The sequence below is a fragment of the Halichoerus grypus genome, chromosome 4, assembly GCF_964656455.1.
Source record: "Halichoerus grypus chromosome 4, mHalGry1.hap1.1, whole genome shotgun sequence".
NCBI classification, from domain to species: Eukaryota; Metazoa; Chordata; class Mammalia; order Carnivora; family Phocidae; genus Halichoerus; species Halichoerus grypus.
The window spans coordinates 172877780-172884714 of record NC_135715.1 but is presented as its reverse complement, the minus strand read 5'-3'; the positions used below and the strand labels follow the sequence as shown (position 1 = coordinate 172884714).

Sequence of the window (6935 nt, the reverse complement as noted above, 5' to 3'; positions counted from 1 at the left end):
TGAGAATGTCTGGAATGGCCATTGACAAACTTATGGAATTGGAAGTGGAGAGGAAGAGGGAGGAAAGGAGAGAGACAGGAAAGAGGCAAAGAGAAAGAAGGAAAGGAATGAAAGATAAAGACCATTAAGTGTGGCTTTTTAAATTTTTCCTACAGAGATATTTCTAACTGTAGCTGCAATGTAACATAATGAGAGTCCACATTGTCTAGAATTTAAGAGTATTGTCCAAGAATGCATTGGTATGAAATCGTGTTTTATCAGTTTTGTAAAGCCTCTTATTGATGCATCCCATCATTTGCTGCAATTACTATTCTCATTGAGGTTTTTTCTTCACTTAGATCCTAGGTTTTGTTCTTACTTACTTCATGGGCAATTTAATATCTCCCTTTGGATCTATTAGGCATCTCATACATATCATGGCAGATCCTGATTTCTACTCTCACCTTTGTCATCCTGCTTTTCCTGCTTGCTTACCCATCTCAGTGAATGGTGCCTCCATGCTTGGATGAAAAACCTGAAAGTCAACCTTGACTCCTCTTGCTTATCCCTCATGAAATCTGAGAACAGATCTTGATAGCTCCTTCTTCAAAATATATCCAGAACCCTACCATTTCTCACCACTGTACCAATGCCAGCCAAGTGCAATCTATCATCCTGTCTTATTTGGGTCACTGTAGTGACCACATGGCTCCCTTGCTGCTTCTTGGAGAAGCCAGGCCCACTCTGACCTCAGGCTCTCTGTTCTTGCTGGTCTCTCCACTTAGAACAGTCTTCACTCGGATATTCACGTGGCTCTTTTCTATACCTTCCCAGGTGTCAGTGAGCTCATCTCTGATGACCCTATTTAATTTTTGCAATACTACCCAGTATTCTCCATCTCCCTTTCCTGCTGGAGTGTGTAATTAACTTGCTTACTTTGGTTATGTCTGTCTTCCCCAGCTAGAATGTAAATTCTTGAGGGTAAGGATTTTGTCTGTTTTGTTCACATGGAACAATACTGGGCACATAGTAGGCATTTGATAAATGTCTGTGCTATGACTGGTGTCCCCCTGGGCTAGGTGTTGAGATGGCCACAAGAGTTGAGAGGCAGGATGAAGACGAGAGTGCCATACGAGTAGATGTGAAATGTTTGCAGAGCTGCTGATATTTGAGACATGTAGGAATTTGTTAGGAGGGAAGACACTGCACTCCTGTCAGAGGAAACTGTGTCTCTAAAGGCACGAAATTATAAAAACAACTCCAATTTAGAATGACTGTTCAGTCATTCATTGCACCTATTATGTTCCTGTTACTATTCTAGGCATGGGGAAAAGGGATAAGGAAGAACAGCAAAGTCCCTGCCCTCAAGAGAAATTTGAGCCACAGTTAAACAGGTAAGCAAATAATGTCATTTGTGATAATTCTTTGGAATGAATAAGCCATATGACATAGTAGCCACAAGCAGATAAGGTATGAGAGCTACTTTATTTATTATTATTTTTTTAGATTTTATTTATTTATTTGAGAGAGAGAATGAGAGAGAGAGAGCATGAGAGGGGGGAGGGTCAGAGGGAGAAGCAGATTCCCCGCTGAGCAGGGAGCCCGATGCGGGACTCAATCCCGGGACTCCAGGATCATGACCTGAGCCGAAGGCAGTCGCTTAACCAACTGAGCCACCCAGGTGCCTGAGAGCTAGTTTAAATAGGGTGGTTGAAGAAGGTGTCGTTGTGGTTGGGATCTCTGATATAAGACCTGAAGGAGCCAGCTCTGCCAAGATCCAGGGGGGGTGTGGGCCGGATGACGGCACGTGCAAAGTCCCAGCAGCCAATGTGACCAGAGCACAGCAGGTGGCAAGCGGGAAAGATGAAGTTACAGAGGACAGGACCCTGGAGGGCTTTATGGATCATGTGTAGTTAGACTGGGCTGTTCCATCCAGATCCAGCTTCCAGCTCATCACTGGTTGGGGGGCCACTTGTCCCCCAGCTGCTGAGAGTGTGGGAGGTGCCAGCTCAAAGCTGAATTCCTTCTGGGGATTGCCCTTGGCTGAAGAGAGCCTGGTCTTCCAAAGTCACACTGTGACTTTATGTTTATAGGCTAGGGAAACCTGGACTTACAAGGAATGAATAAAGTTTGCTAGTTCAGGCTCCCTGAGGGCAGTTCATGTGGAATGGCTGAGATACAAATCCTCAGCCCACTGCACTTCCCTGGGGGAGGACCCTGAGGGAAGACTCTGAGGGAGGACTCTGCACAGTCATCTGGCTCTGGGATCTGCTGAAGTTCCTGTTGTGACTGCATCGCAGCCCAATTTCTTCTGTCTGATCCTCCTTCCGTCGTGTCCTCCATGGGAGTTGATTCTGAGAGCCCTGTACACTTCTGTACACTAACCTCCATCTCAGGATCCACTTCTCCGGGAGACTGACCTGCCACACCATGCTTTGTGTTTTAAGTACAAACCAAATCCACGGAAAGCCTTTATGCAGAAAGGTGACGAGATCTGATCTATGGTTGTTGAGGAACCCTCTGGCTCCTGACTGGAGAATATAAGTGGGCAAGAAATGGAGGCCCTCCGCAATTTCAGAAACGGTGGTGTCATCATGGGGAGATGTGTCTATCCATGCCTGGGGTGTCTGCACAGCAGGTTGGGGGCTCAGATGGATCTGCAGCTTGAGGGACATGCACATGTTGCCTTCACGCTGGAGGAAACGCTGCTCAAAGGGGAGGACCTATGTCTTTCATTAATCAGTTGGGACAGGACTCTTGGTGTCTGACATGGACTGCTCCGTAAGGCTGGATAACTGGGTGTTGGAAATGTGCAAGTGTTGGACCACTGTGTTTTCATGTTATTGCCCTGTTGGGACTAAAGAAGAAACCATAACAGTCGTTGAAAAGAGTGGATATCCTACTAATCCAACATGAAAGCAGGCAGTTCCTGGGGAAGGAAATTGAATCTTCCACAGCAGGTCTTGGACGGAACAGGACTGGCTTCCTTTGTCTGAGCCCCGAGGCAGTTAGCAATGGAGAGGGTTCCCGCCAGCCTGAGGACAGCCCCGCTCCACCTTTCTCCATCCTCTGATCTCCTGTGAGGTCCACAGAGGTCTGCATCCCAGGCAGCGAACGGGGTAGAGAGGAGGAGAGTGGATCTGGAGAGGCAAGTGGTAGATGTCTGGCATGCAGATGAAGGTTCCTCTGGGTTGAAATGTATGTATCTCAGACTTTAATATGCATATGGATTGTCTGAGGATTTTGTAAAAATGCTGATGAGGTTTTAGGAGGACTGAGGGGAGGCCTGAGATTCTGAATTGCTGTCAGACTCCCAGGTGAGGCTGCGGCAGCTGCAGGTTCATGGAGCACATTTGCAGTAGCAAGACTACCACCCCCTTCCCTCAACTGAGTCTTGTCAAAGCCCCAGCCTGGCCTCACCTGCGTGAACGAAGCGCCTCTTGATACGCTGGGGCTAGAGAGGGAGCGTGTTCCTCTCTTCCCTTGCCTCTCTGAGCCAGGGCACCGGGCCCCAGGGAAATAGCAGCATTCGCCAGAGGCAGGGTCAGCCTCTCTAGTGCCATAAATGGCAAGGGCCAACTGGCCTGTGGCCCGATGGCGGAGAGGAGATGGATGGCCTGAGCCCGCAGAAGCAGAGACGAACTGACTCAGGAAAGCACCTAAAATACCAGCACCTTCAAGGATTCCCCAGAAAAGGGGCCTTGAAGTCGTTGTAAATAATAGGAAAATGACCTTATTTATGTTTACAGGCTAGGGAAACCTGGACTTACAGGGAATGAATAAAGTTTGCTAGTTCAGGCTCCAAATCCATTGCAGAGCCCCCTTGAGCTTTGCTCTGTATTTGCTTCATTGCTGACAGCTGCCTTCCACTGTTGTTTGTATTTAGTCCATGGTTATTGAGAACAGGTAATCCAAAATGCGCTGGGGCCTCTCTGGTAGACGCCGATGGTCCTATGCAGTAACAAAGCACAAAAACATGCTCTTGCCCGCACGCAACTGGCCTCAGCTTTTTGCTCCATTGTGTTCCTGGAAATGCCATTGGAAGCTGGAAAATGACAAGGAGTGAATCACTTTTTCTCCTCCTCCTCCCCTTCCCGCCCAGTGTTCCCGAAGCAAACTGTTGACGCGTTAACTTCGAGACCAGTGAATCAGCAGGGAAACTGTTGAATGAGTGAATCAATGGAGTGAAAAGTGAAATGCAGGGGTTTGTCAGCTCCTTCGGGCCGGCAGATGGATGAAATGTAAGGGAGAACAGGAGTGAGGACCTCCCGCACATTTTTCTTTTTCTTGGCATTAATCGTTGAGAAGTGTTTAATCCTAAATTCCTTCTTCAGTTTTTAAACTTAATCCTTTTTAAATTCCTCAACTGTGGAAACGAGTGTTTTCATCAAAGCCTTCGGAATAAATTTCTGTAGGCCATAAGCCACCAGATGTTGATGAAGGCAAGGCGATGAGAGAAGGTGGGGGTTCACGGGTTTACAAACAGGGAATTCCACACTGAGGATACAAACAGTAGCGCAAATCCTACTATGAGTCACAAACACCTACAGGGCACTTGCTATGCGCTGGCAACACACAGCACTTGTTAGCGACTGAATGTTTCTGTCCCCCTAAAATTCCGATGCTGAAATCCTAATGCCCAATGTGATGGTGTTAGGAGGTGGGGCCTATGGGAGGGAATTAGGTCATGAGGGTGGAGCCCTCACGAATGGGATTAGCGCCCCTGTAAGAAGAGACATGACAGGGCTTGTTTCCTCTCTCTGTTCTCTGCAAGAAATCAGCCATCTGCAAACGAGGAAGAAAGACCTCCCCAGAACCCAGCTCTGCTGATACCCTTGGACTTCCCAGCCTCCAGAACTGTGAGAAATACACATTTGTGGTTTAAGCCACCCAGTATATGGTATTTTTATTATAACAGCCCACAGTGACTTTTAACACAGGAGCTTTGAAGGGGCGAGTTCTAATAATTTAGTAGCTTTGTCCCTACTCTTCCTTCAGTGGGAAAATACGATAGGCAGGGGTTGAAGAGATGGAGAGACCTGATTTATTTTTTTTCCTTTTTCTAGCAACTCATGACTTTACCAAAATGCAGATTAAAAAATAAAAAGATTGTGGAGCCCACACTCAGCAAAGGTGAGTTAAAGAGGGAAGAAGGGAGAAGTTTTATTTCTTTTGTGAAGTTTGGTGATGGATTCTTTTGACCCTTACACTGAACTCCCTGAAGGCGTCTGATATGAATCTTCTCTATTCTACACTTGCCTCTATCCCCTCTGCCCACACCCAAGCAGTGTTTTAAGCAGAGCTAAAATCTAAGGATGAACATATTCATAAACTGAATCCTGGGACCCTCAGAAATACTCATTAAGAATTATCTTCCCCTTTGCCAACCGCTGTATAGATGATGTGTGCTGGAACCAGATAACTTCAAAGGATGCTTGCAGATCTACTTCGGAATGTATGACCATTCTCTTCCTCTTCCCACAGATGGGCCAACCCATCTATGGCCTCTTTTCTGAGCCTTTCTGAGCCTTCCTAGCCCATCAGAAGCATATGCCTCATAGGAATTGTAGCTTTACCCTTTATGCTAGGGAACCCCAGTCAAGTTCTGTCAAGGGATAACTAAGGAGAGAGATGGGAGAAGGTACTAAAGAGAGGATAGAAATGGGACAATTAATCAATCAATCCTAATTTTTGACCAAGCATCTCCAGCTGTGCTTGGTTCCTTTGAGTTGAGCAGACCTAGGAAAGGTGAATACTGGCTACCATTTGGCTTATTCTATTTAAAGGTTTATTTATTTATTTGAGAGAGAGAGAAAGAGAGAGAATGAGCAGGAGGGGTAGAGGGAGAGAGAATCCCAAGCAGACTCCATGCTGAGTATGGAACCCTACGTGGGGCTCGATATCACCATCTGAGCCGAAATCAAGAGTCAGACACTTAAGGGACTGAGCCACCCAGGTGCTCCTCCATTTAGCTTATTTTAGAAAAGACTAAGTGATGGGGCAAGTGTGTCTTGGAGACCTGTGGGAGACCTTTCTACCTGGGAGGGCACAGGTGAAGCAGTGTTTGGGACTGTTAAGTGTAACTTGGGGATTCTGCCTCCATATGATCTACATATTTAGTAACATTTCTGAGTCAGAAAGTTAGGAAAGTTTTCATATATTTTATTTTTAATTGTATTTAGCTAGGTTTGTGCATTGCCTTGAAGAAATAGACAAATGCAGAACCCGCCCCCCCCCCCGCCCCCAGGCTGCTACATGCAGGACAAGCGCTGCAGGCTGATGACAGTGCCCCTTCCCCTGACTGACTCCATCCTTCCCTGCTGTCCTCTCTTTTCTGCAGCTTAGGGGCTGAGCAGAAGCCCCAGAACTGTGACAATGTGGAAAGGAAGGTTGGAAGATCACAGTAAGAGCCCGGATGCCTTGTCCCCAGATCCCTGTTTGCTTATGCTCGACCCCTGCCTGCAACCTCAGCCCTGCAGTCCAGGCTCTGGGAGCAGATCTGTCCGTCATTGGGTAATTAAGGAGTCCAGCAGCGCAGGTCACACACTGATGAACGCCCCTGCTCTGACCTTATGCTCCAATGCTGGTAACTTAGCTTCTGATTTGACCTGTCACCCAACTGGGTCATTGTCCTGTCACTCCAGGACCTGTGTCCCTGCCCTGAGTTTTAGTTTGTCTAAGCCTGAGGTCATTCCTCTGAACTTTAGCTCCTTGGCTAAAACTCTGTTCTTAGCTGCCAGACCTTCCCTATTTTGACCATTAGTCTATTAGTCAAAATAGGCTACCTGCTTACCAATTTGTTTTTTGCTTTCTCATTGGTGCTCATCCATCATGGCTTCTGCCTCCCGAGGCTGACTTCCTGACTCTGACCTGTGGGATTTCCCCTGATCTTGGGGAGCATACCTCTGTTTTACCTGGGTGATTCTCCAGAGTTGTCACCGTATGGTGAGGCTATG

The 6935-nt window shown here is 47.0% G+C and overlaps 1 long non-coding RNA gene across 1 annotated transcript; it reads left to right on the top strand.

The window, feature by feature from the left end:
- The first annotated feature begins 1306 nt into the window (after nt 1-1306).
- On the top strand, nt 1307-6544 carry LOC144381523 (uncharacterized). The gene is made up of 4 exons (XR_013446790.1): nt 1307-1373; nt 4754-4838; nt 5046-5112; nt 6320-6544. It is a non-coding gene; the product is annotated as an uncharacterized LOC144381523 (long non-coding RNA).
- Nucleotides 6545-6935: the final 391 nt, after the last annotated feature.